Source organism: Tachypleus tridentatus, chromosome 13 (assembly GCF_004210375.1).
Source record: "Tachypleus tridentatus isolate NWPU-2018 chromosome 13, ASM421037v1, whole genome shotgun sequence".
Lineage (NCBI taxonomy): Eukaryota > Metazoa > Arthropoda > Merostomata > Xiphosura > Limulidae > Tachypleus > Tachypleus tridentatus.
In genome coordinates this window covers 154,525,701-154,543,640 of record NC_134837.1, presented here as the reverse complement: position 1 = coordinate 154,543,640, position 17,940 = coordinate 154,525,701, and the positions used below count along the sequence as shown (strand labels likewise).

Genomic DNA, 17,940 nt, shown 5'->3' with positions numbered 1-17,940 from the left:
ATGGTTGTACAATAATTAAGCTAATTTTAAGTTCTCTGTCAAAGCACGTTTGTTTAGTATCTGACAAAACAATCTTATTTCTGCTGTAGCTAACATTCCAATAATGACTTGTTTTAATTGAATACGCACAAGCAACTTCTACCCTACTGCTTGAACTTTACATTTTACTTTAAGGTTTGAGGTATTCAGTTACAGATTAGCTATAAATTCGAGATACAAAACGTAAGATTGAAAAGGAAACATTTTGCACAAAGGCAAAGTAATTTTATATTGTTCACTCTCACAAAATGGAATCGTGGATTGATACATTTTTTAAAATTTCTTGCTGTTGTTGTTATAGAACAACAGTAGCACCGCGATACGTCTGTGGACTTACAACGCTAAAAACCGGGTTTAAATACCCGTGACGGGCAGAGCACGCATAGCCTATTGTGTGTAGCAACTTAAAACAAAGTTTTAAAGCAAAATTAAAAAAAACATTTTTAATACCTGAAGTCATTTTCTAATAAATTAAAAGCAAGACGTCGTGACACTTATAAAAAAAATACTTTAATATACACTTGGGCTCCAAAAAAACAAATTTAGGAAATGAAAAATAAATTATAATAAAATTCTAATCAAAACTAATGATATCAAACCCTGTATTCTGTACTCTGCCTGAAGTATGCATTATAAAAATGATGTGCAAATTATGGACCATCATATTCACAGTCTGGCACTAGGCCACACGCAACACAGAGATGCTAACCAAATGTTAAAGCCTTTGCAGGAAAACTGTGAAGAAATCATACTCGAATATATCTTAAAATATACACATTCATATTTTACTTACAAAAGAACAAATTACTGGCGGTTTCCAAATGTCATAAGCTAATGATGAGATTGCTTATTTGTTTTTAATTTTGCGCAAAGCTACTCAAGGACTATCTGCGCTAGCCGTCCCTAAGTTAGCAGTATAAGACTAGAGGAAAGGCAGCTAATCATCACCACCCACCGCCAACTCTTGGGCTATTCTTTTACCAAAGAATAGTGGGATTGACCGTTACATTATAACGCCCCCACAGCTGGAAGGGCGAGCATGTTGGGTGCGATGTGAATTCAAACCGGCGACCCTCAAATTACGAGTCGAATGCCTTAACCCACCTGGCCATGCCGGGCCTTCGTTTATGATAAGAGTTAATGTGTTTTCTCTGTATATTTGTGTGTATAACTTCCAGTCACAAAAAAAAAGTTTCGGCGCAAACGATAGAACAAAATAAAATATGAATTATTCGAAAAATCTAGTGTCAAGATTTGTATTATCTACATTACAATGTATTAAAGTTGAAGTCGTTTTTTTTTCTTTACCAAGCTTTGCCTAATGATTGGTGTATCTGGCTGCGCACTGAATGGTGAAACGTTCGAGTCCCAAAATGCTAGTGGATACGCTTCACACTTTTAGCTTTGGGATTCTTATGACCACGTAATTAAATACACAGTTCAGTTAATGTGACTCTTTGGGCGGCAGATGTTGTTGACAAGAAACACTTCCTCTAGTTAGCACATGAAAAGTAGGGATCATATGTCTGAACTTTGGGGTCTCTGACTTGATCATTTAGCTCACATATCTCTAAAAGTGTATTTACGCATTTTGTTTGCTAATGTGGCTTCTATGAAATAAAGCTTAGGGATAAACACAGATAGCCAGATCAGTAACGTTGCGATGAACAACAAAAACAAATAAGAAATAAAAGACCGTTAAATTTTTATCTTTCTCGGTACAAGTTATTTTTAAACATTCAGGTTTTTCAAGTATTTTATATTTACGTTTTCGAGGTAAACCGTTTACTTGTTTCTGCAAACCATCTGGAAGTATCTACATCAGTACTCCAGTATATAGCAAATACAATACGATTTTGTCACTTTACTGCTGCTTGTACTTTCTAAAATCTCAAAAGAAACACGTTTATTTTTCTATAATCGTAATGTCTACTGAAAATTTGTGAGCAATTCAGGCTAATGTCGTCTGATGCAGTTATGGTGTACAGGGAAATCTATCAAAATTACTAGTTAAGGTCTAACTTCCTCTATCATGTAGCCTCCCCCCAATGGCACAGCGGCATGTCTGCGGACTCATACCACTAAAAACTAGGTTGCGATACCATAACTGTATAAATTACACATTGTGTAGCTATGTGCTTAATTCTAAACAAATAAATTCTATCGTGTAATGATAATATTGTGTCCCCTTTATATTGAATAGTTTGCATTTCTTAGCTAGATATGCTAAACTATTTAACTAAAAGAATACAATATTTATAAATTAGGTTTGAATTTTTTAATTTCGTGCAAAACTACATGAGGGATATCTCTGCTAGCAGTGTAAAGCTAGAGGGAAGGCAGGTAGTCATCGCCACCCACCTCCAACTTTTAGGTTACTCATTTATTAACAGATAGTGGGATGGATTGTGAAATTATAACATCCTCACGGTTAAAAGAGCGTGCATGTTGGGGGTGATGGGGATTCGAACCCGTGACCCTAAGGTTGCGGATCGAGCGCTGTAACCACCTGGCCATGCAGGGCATGTAAGTTAGATTTGCATATTAATCCAAGAAAATTTTTTCTGAAAAATGTAAGTTTTATTCTTCCAGTTGAATTTTGGCTCTGCATGATTTTAATTATGTAACTTGTACATTTCACGGTATTTGGTTTAAGTAAACAACAAATAAAGATTAAATATGATTATAGAATTGTGGGACTTAGAAAGGAGATAAATATGTTTGGTTTCCGATTAACTTATAACATTCAAGCAGGATTACTAACGTACTGTGTGCTTTATGTGCATTACAAACTTATAATGCGTCCTCACAAATGTTATCATGTGAATTGCCGTCCGGTGGCTCAGCGGTATGTTTCTGGATTTACATTGCTAAAAACTGAGCACAGATATAGCTTTGTGCTTAACTACAAACAAACAAAAATAATCATTCTACATGGTTACTTCGACGTGTGGTAAAGTTATTTCGCTGTTTATAGAGCGTGATAGGGTGAATTCTCTTTGTTTTCATTAACTGTTCCATGTTTTTTATATGTGGTATGACTTTTTATTTATTTAACCGTTTGTGAGACATAACCTATTTTTTCTTATTTTCGTTTTTTTCTAAAATTAAAAACTACTAATTTTTGTTCATTTTACTAGAAGTTTGTAGTTTCACTTGAAAAATTGTTTTTTTTTTAATTATAAGAGTAGCAAACACCCAAAATGGAAATAGTGGACGAAGTAAACATTTAATTTTTAGGAAAATACTGATTTTAAGAGTGTTTACCTAAGAGAACAAAACATTATAATACTTACATGTTTAGAGGGTCTTAGCATTTTTAATAAAATAAAAAAATCGATTTTTATCTATTTATCTTATTTGGCCGGATTTTGAAAAGTAATACGTTTATACAGTTACGTAAATATAGTCGAATTTTTTCGCAGTTTTTTGAACTTTTAAAATGAAATAAAAACAAAGTGCAACATGAAAGAACGTTTATTTTCTATTGACTTAGTAAATGCTTGTTATGTATTCTACCACGGAGGAAACAAAAAGAAAATTTGGATAGCTTTTCACTCCACGTTGGGAAAAACATGAAACATATATATATTATTTAAGCATATGTTATTTCACGTTTTTTCACGTATCGAATAACTTGTATAGCTGGCTTTTCTTTTATATTCATTGCTTCTATATCTTTCTTTGCTACAGTGTAAGTGTGGTAGTATCAACAATGCATTTCGATGTACACGTGGGTATAAGTTATATAAACTTATAGAACCATCAAGCTTAACCATCTTATATGATATTGTAGTTTCTAGATTAAGTTTATATCCAAGGAGCGAAGTTATCCGGTGAAAAGTTTGTTTGAGTAAAAGCGTACGATAAATATAATGTAGATAAATGTCTTGAGCTGACACATAGATATAGATCTAAGCTTTTCAACATAATTGCAAAGTATATAATCTTGGGCTCATTGGAAATGAATGAGAAATTTACCTCTTGGAATCAGTGCAAAGAAACATTCTGCGTGAACTGATTCATTAAAATATTTTTGAGAAAGCTTGTAACGACCAGATTGTCTGTCAAACATTATATTTGTAATGATAACGAATCCATTTTACTGGCTTAGAGGTAAGTTTGAAGATTTACAATGCTAAAAACAATGTTTCGACACTCGTGTTGGGAACAGCACAGTTAGCTCATTGTGTAACTTTGTGCTTATCATTACATGCAAACACTTGTGAAAAAACATATAATAAATGAACCCATCAAAATTAGATAGAGCCCAAAAGAATCAATTGCTAAATGTGCTTTCGTGTAAGCTTATTCGAAATTATGAACTGCTAAGTACAATAAAACGAGGGATGCTTGTCAAAAGAAGCTAACGTGTGTTTTCTGAAAACTGATCAATGAGTGTGAAATAAGTTATGTACTCAATAGTTATTGTTATAGCGTATGAGTTTTGTGGTTGTGACAAATGCAATTTTTATGATAACATCAACTGAAGTTTAATGCAATAATGGAAGCCAAAATTCTGTTATCGAATCGATAAAATATCTCTCTGAAAATCACTGATTGTTTTCTCAGAATTTTGGTGATATTCTTTGAAATATACACGGTTTTTCTATATCAAGTGTCTTATAAAAGTGCTAAGAAAAGTACTACAAAACTAAATTCCTCTTATGTTTCCTTCTACTTACCCTCACTACAGATGTTAGTGCATTATATTAAAATAAGTTTGGAGCCTCACCTCATCTTTACAGTCTATATCGCTACGTGAGGTCGCACTTTATCTAACTACCATCTAACTTCAAAATACGATTACAATGTAAATTCTACTGCAGAAATCTCTGCCGTAAGGCTGTCATGTCAAAAGCGCGTCGCTCTTACCTCCTTGTCTTCTATAATCCATCCAGTGGACGAGGACAGCTTCTTTTTTCTGGTCCAGTTTCTAGAGTCCGATCGAACAATTATTCTTAGGCAATGCGTGTGACGACTTGGCCAGTATATCTTCGTATGTAATAGCACGGATATTTGTTTTATTTTCCAGCTGCTTCAAGTATGCGACTGTTGAACGAATGTGTCATGAAAGCAACTTTAGTGGATATAATTTGTGATCCTTTTTTTATCGTACTACATACTCTCTCCTGAGGCACATGGACGGCTTTTGCCACTAAACTTTGTGTATATGGTTTCTCACCAGGTACAAGAAGCTACACTTTGCTTATTTCAGTGCTCTTTCTGGATAGTCCTTGTGATCAAAGTTGATTTATATTATTTTGTTGGCCAATGCCTTTACAGGGAATATCCGACCTTGGAAATTCTAAATTCACGATCTGAATACATTTTTACGGTCTGAATATACAAATATTTTACGACGGAATGTTCTGTTATGCACACTTTCGAAAAGCAATTAATGCTTGGAAGGCATCGGAGTTCCCACGAAACGTCATGCGCAGTATCAAAGTATAATTCTGATACATGCCGTTCCATTGTGGCCTTGTTGCAGCTGTGATTTTCACGTGACTTGATAGTTTCCGTATTCGAAATATTTTTAATATAACGTACTCAATGACTAGTGCAAACATACAACCCGTTGAAAGTCGTATTGGAAGCGCTCACACCGGCACACATAACAGGTGTAATTTGTCCATAAACAGTTACACAATGTTTTGACACTTCTTATGTCTCCAGTGTACTCATATTTTTTTCTGTGACCTCAACGCAGTGATAAAAAGATTATGCCGTTTTGATAATATGGACGACGATGCATTTTACTTTTGGTAATAATTGTTTAAAGTTAACAATAGTAAAGTTAACATGATTCTAAGTGACTTTCATGCCTCAGGTTTATATGTACATACGCATTAGCTTGAATAAGTTATCCATTGACTTAGTGCCTCGACAGAGTGCACTATATTACATGTAATGAGCAATTTCAGCTAATTCTTTAAAACCGAATTGTTCGAGAAAAAAATGTCTCGGTTACCGAACCAAACTTTAGTGGCCCGAACCCCCGAAATAACCCTATCATTTTCAGCCCACGCCAACTTGCCCAAAACATTTTACCCGCACCTGTCGCTCAGTCCACACCCCCGCTAAAATCTGCTGTGAACGTTCTCGTTTTTTTTGGTTTTCTAAATATTCCGATTAAATAAGCCACCATGAGGTCAAAGAAGAAGAATAAAAGTAGCAAACCAAAAAGAAAAGTTGTTAGAGCCATAATAAAGGTGAAAAAAGATCTCACAGCGAAGTATTAGTGGTGTTCGCGTGTCTGACCTTGCTATACAGTTTGGTATGGTGAAGTCTACAGTCTGCACCATACTGAAAAATAAAGAGGTCATCAAAGTAGCTGATGTTGCAAAAGGAGTGATAGTGCTTACGAAACAAAGATCACAAACAATGGAAGAAGTAGAAAAACTGTTGTTGATTTGGGTAAACGAAAAACAGTTAGCTGGTGATAGCGGTTCTGAGACCATTATTTGTGAGAAAGCAAAGCAGTTGCACGCTGACCTCCTGAAAAACACCCCTGGAACGAGTGCTGATACAAGTGATGCTATTAAGGCTAGTAGGGAGTGGTTTGAAAAATTTAGGAAGAGAAGTAGCATACATAGTGCAGTGAGACATGAGGAGGATACCAGTTCTAACAAAGACGCTGCTGATAAATTTGTTAGGGAATTTAAGGACTATGTAGAAGCTGAGGGTTTATTCCCCAAAAAGTGTTCAAATGTGATGAAACAGGCCTTTTTTGGAAGAAAATGCCGAAGAGGATCTACATCACCAAGGAGGAGAAGTCACTGCTAGGACACAAGCCAATGAAGGACAGGCTAACTCTATTGCTATGTAGTAATGCAAGTGGGGACTTAAAACTTAAGCCTTTGCTTGTGTACCATTCTGAGAACCCGAGGGTTTTTAAGAAAAATAATGTCCTGAAAAGTAATCAAAATGTCATGTGGAGGGCTAATAGTAAAGCATGGGTAACCAGGCAATTTATTATGGAGTGGGTCCATGAAGTGTTTGCCCCAAGTGTAAAGAATTACCTCACGGATGGACAATAAACCTGGTCACCCACCAGGCTTGAAGGACGGGTTGGTGGTGGAGTACAGTTTCATTACGGTGAAGCTCTTGCCCTCTAACACGACTCCTCTCATTCAGCCCATGGACCAGCAGGCCATATCGAACTTTAAGAAACTCTACACCAAAGCATTGTTTCAAAGGTGCTTTGAAGTGACCTCTGACACAGAGTTAACCATCAGACAGGACCATGAACTCAACCTGGAAGAAATTGTGGCCAAACTCAGTAGCAGATAGAGACTTTGAAGGCTTTGAGGCTGAGCCTTTTGTCGAGGATATTTTCTCACTAGGCAAGTGTATGGGCTTGAATGTGAGTAGTAATGATGTGGAGGAGTTGGTGGAAGACCACAACACTGAGCTCACCACGGAAGAACTCCAAGACCTTCAGAAGGAGCAGCAAGAGAAGGCAACTGAGGAAGTGTTTTCAGATAAGGAGGAGGGAAGGGAGGATGTTCCTAGTTCACTAATCAAGGAAATGTGTTGAAAATGGGAAGAGTTACAAAGATTTGTGAAAAATGTCACCCTGACAAAGCTGTAGCAAATTGCAGCATAAACCTTTTCAATGATAATGCCATGTCTTACTTCAGAAACATTTTAAAATGCAGGCAGAAACAAACCTCATTAGACAAGTTTTTAGTGAGAAATAGGTCCAGTGAGTCTCAAGCAGGTTGTAGCGGTGCAAAGAGACAGAAAAGAGAAAGAACCCCAGAAGGAGAGTTATCTGACGTTTTTATGGAAGGTGACTCCCCTTCCAAACAATAATAACCCTCCTACTCTCCACGTTCCTCACCACCTTTCACTTACGCTATTAGCTCTCCTCAGCACAGGTAAAGTGCAGTTAAATTTTCATTTATTGTTTTTTTATTGTATTTCTAGTTTTTGTGGTTGACTTTATGCATGTAAGTATTATTATACAGGTATAAATAAGCAATATTTTTACTTAAAATGCTTCATAATGCGTAATTTTTGGAGGTCTAAAAGGGATTAATTTAATTTACAGTATTTCGTACGGGAAAAATTGATTCGGTTTTCGAACAAATCGGCTTTCGAACAGCCTTCTGGAACGGATTAAGTTCGAGAACCGAAGTACCACTGTACTTGTTATAAAGTACAAGCAAATAAACTTTGACATTTAAAAGTCAGTGTTCGAGAATCCTTCTGTCGCTATAATAACTCAAGTGATGGAAAATGTATTTAAGACGGACAGTGTGTGTGTGTTTTACTTATAGCAAAGCCACATCGGGCTATCTGCTGATCCCACCGAGGGTAATCGAATCCCTGATTTTAGCGTGGTAAATCCCCAACCTCACCGCTGTACTAGCGGGGGGGGGCTAAGACGGACAGTGTAAGACCTCATGTGTTACAACTGTACCTTGTGTTGTGTCGTGTGGACCCCATGTAAATATTGATGAAAACCCAATAAAAAGAGTCAATGAAAATATTCATATTATTATTACAGATTTCATAGAGTACTCTAAACATTTTCAACAGTACAAACGTATAAGGCCTTCAAATAAGCAAATAGGTACAAATGAATTATTTAATAAGAAAAAAACAATTTCAACAGATTAAAAGGAACTGAACAAATAATGTCTAGGAATATCCCCTTTGGTTTCTCAATATACAATTTCCCGTTTAAATTAATCTGTGAAACAGCAGTCTGTAACCAGTATATATTTATTCAAATCAAAAGCTTTTATTAATGAAATAAAAATATAGCTATCCAAATATCTCCTTCTGAAAAACCAACATAAGATATCTTAATGATGATAGAAAGAGAGGTAGTGTATAGTAACTGTTAAGGAATAATGTGCACGCAGCCTATATTTTATTTTTAAACCAAACTTTACGCCCTTACCTATAATATTGAGTTAAAAGGAAGTGTTGGCAAAAGTAATTACTATGGTAACACAAACTCACTCTCCTAGTGGAGCTCCTCTGTCAGGGTCACTAAATGGAGTTTACTGATGTGTCAGCTGCAGAAACTAACATAATTTAATTAGTACTTGATCATTACTGACTATAACCTAATTAGTTCTCCACTTCGAATCAATAATTAAGTCCGCGAAAGATGAATAATCAATTTACTGCTGGGTTACATTCGATCTAAGATAATCGCCTTTTATTTAGATTCGACGACACAAGTGAAGATAAAGATCCTAATTATAGCAACGTTCTTTTACTATTATGTCTAGATAATGCAAACACTGATTTCACAGATGGCGCTCCCACCTAATTCTCTAAATTACAGAAATACAATCTTGCCTAAAAATCTCTGTATATAATTGTTTAAAACGTAGCACCATTTGATAGAACAGGTTCTTATAAAAAAGTGATTTGACATGAAAATAGTTAAAACTATTTATTTTGTTAACCACAATTCAAAGATTTCTTGAAACTGTTTTATTTGAGTGGTTATCTTTGTTCTGCCTACCATGAGTATCGAAACGCGATTTTTATGCGTCGTAGGCCTGCTGACTTACTGCTGGGATACAACTATTTCAGTTCCAACTTATTTATCTTTGATTTATCAACAATTACATAAGTTATGTAATTTGAAAATAATTCAATTTTCCTTTGCAGAATATTTTTCTACACTTAGTGCATGTAAAGAAACTAGTCTTGTTGTTAGGTCCTTGTTAAATTCCTTTTATCACTGTTCGTACAAATAGAGTTAGCTCATCTTAACCAGAAGAATTAACCATTGCGGAATTTTGTTTTCGATTTCCTGATTTTCTGAACAATATCATTGATCAAAAAGACGACGATAAACCTATTTTTAGATTCACCTTACCACTGCCTGATTTGAAATGATGAATCGAAATCCATGACGACTGCTTAAACGACTTTCACAAAACATTACAATTCTTGTTCAAAATTAAATCTTTATTTCGTAAATGTAAAAGACACGGACACTTGAAATGCTTAGTACAATTTTTTGTGTGTGTTTGTGAATGTGATGGATTACTAATTTATGCTCAACTGAATCGGGTATCTGTGAGGTAAGGCGTTCAAAAATTAAATTGGCAAGTACTATAATGTAACAAACAATAGAATAATACAACAACGACAAACTCAATGAATATCAATAAAAAAGTTATACATGATGAAACTGACGATATGATTGTTTAAATATTGATGTCCTTATTTTAATTGAAAATACTGATGATGGAGGTGATTATAGCAAAGGAAGTCAATATTTCGTGAAAGAAGGCATGCGATATGAGAAGTTTCCAGAATAGATATTCCTCTGACAAGAAATCTACCAAGTGGAAAATCGTACGAAAGTTAATCATTTAATTCTAGAGAAAATGTGCTCTATTACCTTAGGTAATGATGCAGACCAATTATTGTTTAATATAGGAACACAGATTTAAAAAAAAAAAACACAGAAAAACTAAAACATATCCTGTAGCAAGCTAAAGAGAAATTTAATCGAAGTACACTTAAAGCTATTGCTGCGTTCTTAGCGCCCTTTTCTGCTTCACTGCAGAATGATGAAGTTTGGCATTCGCCTAAAATTGACATCAAAAGGTGATAGTGTACCTAATTACTTAGCTTAATACTGTACCTTGTAAAGGCATGCAGAATGAGACTGTTACAAATGTAGTTCTAGTTATCTAGTAGTAGTAGCAGGCATTTGCCTGTCTCGAGAAACAACAGATTTTTTTCCCTCACATTTAAGGGATTTATTCATTTAAGCAATTTCTACTGTGTCTGAAAAGTCCTTTCCCGGTTGTGAACTGACAGATACATTGTGCTGAAAAGGCGTGGGTGGTGTATTTGTCATCTTCCTGAGAGTTCTTTTCTGTACCACCCTACGTGACATTCTCGATTTGCGATCTCTTATCTTACTGCTGAATGAAGATCAACCCTGATACAAAATGTTATCATATTGCTCAGTATAACAGGAGTTAAAATAAAAAAATAATGTAAGATAAAAAGAGAGAAAGGTAGTTGTTTTTTCTGGGATAATGTCGCACATGTGTTAAAGCCCCCCAGTGACACAGCGGTATGTCTACGGACTTATAATGCTAGAAACCGGGTTTCGATACCCGTGGTGGGCAAAGCACGCTAAAACACTTAACTAAACTAATGTATGCTTTCTAATGATTGTGCAATCATTTAGTTGTTAGTATGTGTCTCAATTATACGACACTATATATAAATGTGAAGAGTTGCTCAAAATAATGACCTGAATATTCCATCAAACAGTTAAGACATTTATAGCACCGATGATTTAACTATCAAGAATTAGGATTTTTCACATTTAATTTGAATAACAACAAAAAATAGATGAAGAATAATGTTAGTGCACTTACAGCATCTTTATATCTGCATCAAACGTTGCAGTGACAGAATCCGAGCATGACGTATTGGTTAATAACAAAGCTTGAAAGATCTGGGATTCGATATACTGTTTTGCCGAACACGTTCTACGTTTTTAGTTGTGGACCCATTATAAAAGGACATTAAACCTTGTTATCCGGTTCAAAGAACTGGATAGAGCCTTTGTAATGGAAAATGTTGCTGGTTGGCTGCCTTACTTCTGATCATTATTTCAACATTAAGGATGATATAGTTCAATCATAAAAAGGTCTTTGATAGATGTTGTACCCGACGGGCGCATAAAATGTCGTTCAGGTAGAAAATTACAGCTTTGACAATACTTTGAAGAATGAATTACCCCTTTGAATTGTAAGAAAAAGATTCTTCGTGTAATGTTTTGGCTCCAGATGTCGTAAGAAAGATTCCACTTCTGAGAACTTCTCTTTGTTGTAAGCACACCTAGCACAAATTTTACACACATTACCGCTTATAGGTGATAAGAACTTATGAATGAAAGCACAGCAAATACATTAGAATATGTCAACCACATTACAACCGCCATATCCATTTCCAATGACCTCTTTTGCCAATACCAGCTGGGAAGAGACAGACAGGGAAGTAGTCTGGACGTTACTTATATTATCACTTTCAGAAACAATGACTGCTGAGTAAGTGCACTGCAATTATTATCAGTTTTATTTAAGTCATTTATAAGCCAGGTTTTAGGTTAATAAAACGACAAGTTATCACCTTTGTGTTACTTTTGCTATACAACGAACCTGTGTTACAATTATTACTTAATCGTATACCAGCTAATGTTATTGCAAATTTACGACTCCGCATGTGGTACAGCATTAGAAGAATAGCAACAAAATATTTTACGTGTGGCGTTAAATCGTATCGTGGACTGTGTATAATCCAAACATCCACTATCAAATATTAATAACTGGTTTCTCTGGTGGCCAGTTTACAATTTGGCATTAGTGCAATGTTTGTAATGGAATTAAACGTTTCAGAGTTTCAGTGTGATTCGAAATACGGCAATATGACAATAAAATTATACGTTAGTTATGTAGAACAGCGCTTCATGACCACCGATCCGTGAGATTTTACGCAAAAAAAAAGTTTAATAATATTTCTACATAAGTTATAATAGTTTTTCTTCTTGTACTTACGTTTTAGGAAGTGTAACTGTCGGTTCTTAGTATCAACGTGATAGACAAACGTTGATGTATACAATTCCGATTTCCCCCATCCACCCACACTCTACAAGTATGATTACTATAAGGTTTAGGGTTAAGAGTTATGTCAAAAGTTTGTTTAAATTATGTATTTTGGCTGATACAGCCAAATTAATACATTTGAAACAGGCACGAAACTATTTCTTTTTCCATGTTCAACATTTACAGTCCAAACTTTACAAAACCATTTTAAGGTACAGTTCAAATATAAGCTAGAAAGCTGTTATTTAAAATATCACAGCTAAAAAACTACACAGAACAATTTTATGATTAAAGAGCAGTTATATTACTCCCAAACTTTACAGAAACATTGCTTTAACATTACTCTACAAAGCAGTTATAAGTATCCAATAGCAACAACAAAACTTGATAACGGTGAACAACATTCTGTTAGTAAGTTTGGACTCGAATCTTGTATGAATTATTTCCATGCAGACAAATGATCATAAATAATTAATAAAACGTAAAATTCCAGAAGAAAGCATCAATAACTTTGAATTAAAGATCTTGTATTCTCGCTTTATGCACGTTTGTTTGTTTTTTGAAGTTCACGCAAAGCTGCACGAGGACTACGCCAGCCGTCTCTAATTTAGTAGTGTAAGACTAGAGAGAAGGCAGCTAGTCATCACCACTCACCGCCAACTCTTGGTCTACTCTTTTACCAACAAATAGTGGGATTGATCGATACATTATAACGCCCCCACGGCTGAAAGGGCGAGCATGTTTGGTGTGACAGGGATTCGAACCTGCGACCCTCGGATTACCAGTTGAACGCCATAAACTACCTGGCCATGCCGGGCCTTGATGCATGTGCTGTTTCACTAAAGATTGAACTTTGGAGAGTAAGAAATCAGATGAGGTACAGTTTATAGATCTACAAACTACTGATATGAACTAAGTTTTCTAGATATTCTTACCTTACAGACTTGTTCACACTTGAGCAGATGTAAATAAAGCCAATCGCATAGGAATAGATTAAGAGGTCCTAAAATAGAAGGAATGAAGATTATCCTTGTGTTAACACTTCGATGAAATTATTTTAATTACAACTTTCTTTTAGTTCTCTTCGATTATTTTCAACCTCACAAAACTGCTTACCAGTAACTAAGCTAAATCCTCGGAAAGATTGATTAGGCAAAGGAAGAATTAATTTGGAACACTGGCTGGTTTATCGATTTCCTGTTACACTCTTCTAACTAATTTAGCTTATTGTAAATGGATAAAGTACTCTAAATACAGAGAGGAATAATTATTTAGTGCTTTGTTTTGTTGTTTCATTCGATTCTTATTTGAAGCGATTTGTTTACCATCTCAAATTAGGTTTACGTGGAAAGTGAAGAAAAACAAACAAATAATTAACTATATAAGTACACAAAGGAAGATTTAGTGTTACCTTTTAAGGTTCGCATCCCTTTCTGGTGAGATGATTTTAGTCAATATTGTAATTGTTGACCGCTTTTTTAAAGGAAATATTTTGCGAATTATGACAAATTTAATTTAATAACTGGGATAATAAAAATTTGACATCAAATTAAATTTATTATGATTTACAATTTCATTAATTTTATTCCTAACTAGTATGAATATTTGTGTAACAAATAAGTCTTTAGTTTGTTTTTGAATTTCTCGCACAGCTACACGAGGGCTATCTACACTAGCTGTCCCTAATTTTACAGTGTAAGACTAGAGGGAAGGCAGCTAGTCATCACTACCTACCGCCATCTCTTGGGCTACTATTTTAACAACGAATAGTGGGATTGACTGCCACATTATAACCGCCCCATGGCTGAAAGGACGAGCATGTTTGGTGTGTTGGGAATTTGAACCTGCTACCAGTAGATTGTGTCTTAACCACCTGGCAATAACTTATGCATTGTATTTCATAAAGTTTGTGATCAACCAAATTATTATTTCATTTAAATGACATTACAATACTAGAGGTTTACCAATGACGTTTTGGAGTTAATTATCAAAGTATTGATTTCATGCAAGAATATGCGTATTAAAGAGAAGAGGTCGTGACAAAATTAACTAATTTCTACCACACTTTATTATAACGGTTAAGGTACGTAACTCGTAATCTGAGGGCCGCAGGTTCGTATCCCCTTCACACCAAACATGCTCGCTCTTTCAGCCGTAGGGGCGTTATAATGTTACAGTCAATCCCACCATTCGTTGTTAAAAGAGTAGCCCAAGAGTTGGTAGTAGGTGGTGATGACTGGATGCCTTCTAGTCTTACACTGCAAAATTAGGGACGGCTAGCGCAGATAGCCCTCGTGTAGCTTTGCGTGAAATGCTAAAACAAACAAATAAACCATTATAAGTTAAACAATGGCAAATCTTAGTAAAGTACTGACTAACAGATCGAATAAATGTAGTTACCACTTCAAAATAGTTTGTAGATAACTTCGTTGTTGTCCGCCGGTGGGACAGCGGTAAGTCTTCAGATTTACGATACTAGGATCAGGAGTTCGATTCCTATTTGTGAGCACAGCAGATAATCTGCTGTGACTTTGCAATAAGAAGAAGCACTTTCTATATATATATATATATCGTACTCTCAAATACTATTATTTAAGCTTTGATAATTTTATACATGAATGTGACTTGAAGTTTCTATGCGGGAGGGGGCATTTCTGTTCATGGTGCATCTTTCTTATAAACGTGTACATCAAGAATCTGACATCAACAAGTTATGATGAACTGGATATTTATGAAATTAAAAACAAACAAACGTATATAATCTATTTAATTGAAACTATTTTACAACATTTTTATATAACATAAGGTAGGTATACTGGCAGTTTAAGCCCATATCGTACTTTTTAGGAGTATGTATGTACAAACAGCCGCAGCCTTCTGAAATATATTTAGTTGTCTAAGTGAAAATATCGAGGATTTATCCTGGCCAGATTGTGATTTTACAGTATAGCATTTGCTTTTAAATTTTGTGTAAATTGGTATAGTACTTGCTCATTGACATTGAACTAATAAACAGGACTAATGGCTATTCAGAACCTAATACAGGGTTGTGTTTGTTATATTAAAATGATTTTAATTATGCAAATCAGCAAGTCTTGTAACAACCACAACTAACATAAAGTTTGGTGGAAAGGAATGTATCAGAACTACATTTGAACATTGCTTGATGTTTCGTAGATATAATACCAATAATAAATCTTTACTTTAGGAAATGTAAGTAACAATCCTTTCTATTGCAAAATATTGCTCTCATATAGTAAATCTGTGTTCAGATATGAGATTTAGCATTTATATAACAAATATATCTCTTGTACTTTATAACATTGAAAACAAAGAATTCTGGATCCAATTGAAACAAGCATCAGATCCATAGTGAGAAAGATTTACAAGTTGTATTCTATTCACATTAAGCACAGAGGTTATAGGTAAGAATCCGCGAACAGAAAAACTAGTGCTAAAAATTAGTCAGTGTGCCCCAGACAACATTGTGCAGCATAATCAAAACGGATTTCCATTTGAAAAAGTGACATCATTTATGTGAACACAGGTTGCTTCTTTAACTTATGTGTTCAAACATCACATACCTCATGCAGCTGGAAAATGAAACAGGTATTCGTATTATTATATATGAAAGCATTACTAGTAATGTCGCACACAGTAGTTAAGGACTTTTAAGCGATTGAACTGTTAAAAATGTTGCTGAGGACTCTTCGCCCTTGTACACAAGATAGCCTGTGGAAACCATCAGAGAGGGATAGTATGCTTTGGACTTGACAGCTATACAACAGAGCCGTTAGTAATGTAAATAACGCTAGAAAGCTATCGTCAAGAGGGCAAGGTTGTTATACAGAACATGATCAGTCTTAGCATCACGGATTATAACGACGTGGTCAGGCTTTATAGTTGTTTTATTATAATGCACTCAACCTCTGTCGTTCTGCATGTTTCTGTGTAAGTTCACTTCCGGGAAGTCGCTTCCCAGTAATTTCACTCCTCATGTCAAAATATTACGAGCATTAAAAGTGACATATATTTACAAACGAACATTAAATATGACAGTTATCAAAATTATTAAAAGTGATACTGGTTATGGACTATTTATCGTGAAAAGTCTATCTTGTTATTTGGATTATATCCAACAACTTCAAGAAGTTCATGTCATTATACTTCTCTGTCGTTATTGTCACCCGGAATAAAATTGAACTTTCTTCAACTGCATCAAGTATTCTTTTTTCTTTACGGTCAAAATTAATTTTAAAAATTTAAATTATAATTTTTTCTTGAATTTAAATCTTAATTAATATTAAGTTTATTACTATTACTACAATTAATATTTATTGTGTTGAGAGTGGATTATTTTTCATCTGGCAGCTTCAGTTAGGTTTCAAATTACTCAAAGTCAAATTACCGGTCAGCTTTCTACAGATATCGGATTTACTGAAGTTATGGGGATCGTGTAAGTAATGTTTATTTATAGCCCAAATGGAGATTGATAGCATCCCCTTCAACGCCCCTGATGACTTTCTTGTAAAATGTTATTTTGCCTGACGAGTGACCCAAAGCTGAATTTTTACATTAAAAATGTGTAACATTCTGAAACCTAATATATTTTAAATGACTATTTCCTAAATATTGTTGTTTATATTCTGTTAAAAATCAAGTAAACAACATTTTAAACACATGGTTTACATTGAAATGATTGTTTGGAATTAACAAAACTACACCACTAGCAATCTGGGGTTTGCACACCTTGGGTACCGAAACCCAGTTGCTAGTAGTGTGAGTCCACAAACATACCGCTATGCCCCTGGGGAAACCTCAAAAAGACAGAGATGAGTGAAAAATAACAGGTTTATGCAGGAAAACTTTGTTTCATTGAGTTCTAATAATATGTATAGAAAAAACCAAAGGCAGTAAACTAAATGTACATCTTTGACAGACTTAGAATTATTATTTTTTGGATGGAGGTAAATCACTTCACTAAATGTGTGACTATAACATAGTCTTAGTTAAATGCCTTATTGGTGAAATGTGAGATGAAACGTCTGCTTGGATGTGTCTAATAAAGAACTACTTCTCTCATTGACCAGAGGTCATGGGTTTGAATCCCAGTTCTTTAGTTTCCTTTTATTTATATTTGTTTCTTGTGAAACGTTTCTTTATTAATGAACAGATTTTGATAAACACAAACGTTAAAAGTATGTATAAAGTTGGGTCTAAATAAAAAAATATTGTTATGTTTGTTCTCAATATCCTGATTCAAATACATTAGTTCCAGCCCCGCAATTCG

The 17,940-nt window shown here is 34.8% G+C and overlaps 1 protein-coding gene across 2 annotated transcripts in view; it reads left to right on the top strand.

The window, feature by feature from the left end:
- The window catches only part of LOC143237707 (LHFPL tetraspan subfamily member 6 protein-like), a 73,321-nt gene that overhangs the window by 17,668 nt on the left and 37,713 nt on the right, over positions 1–17,940 (top strand). The window lies entirely within an intron of this gene.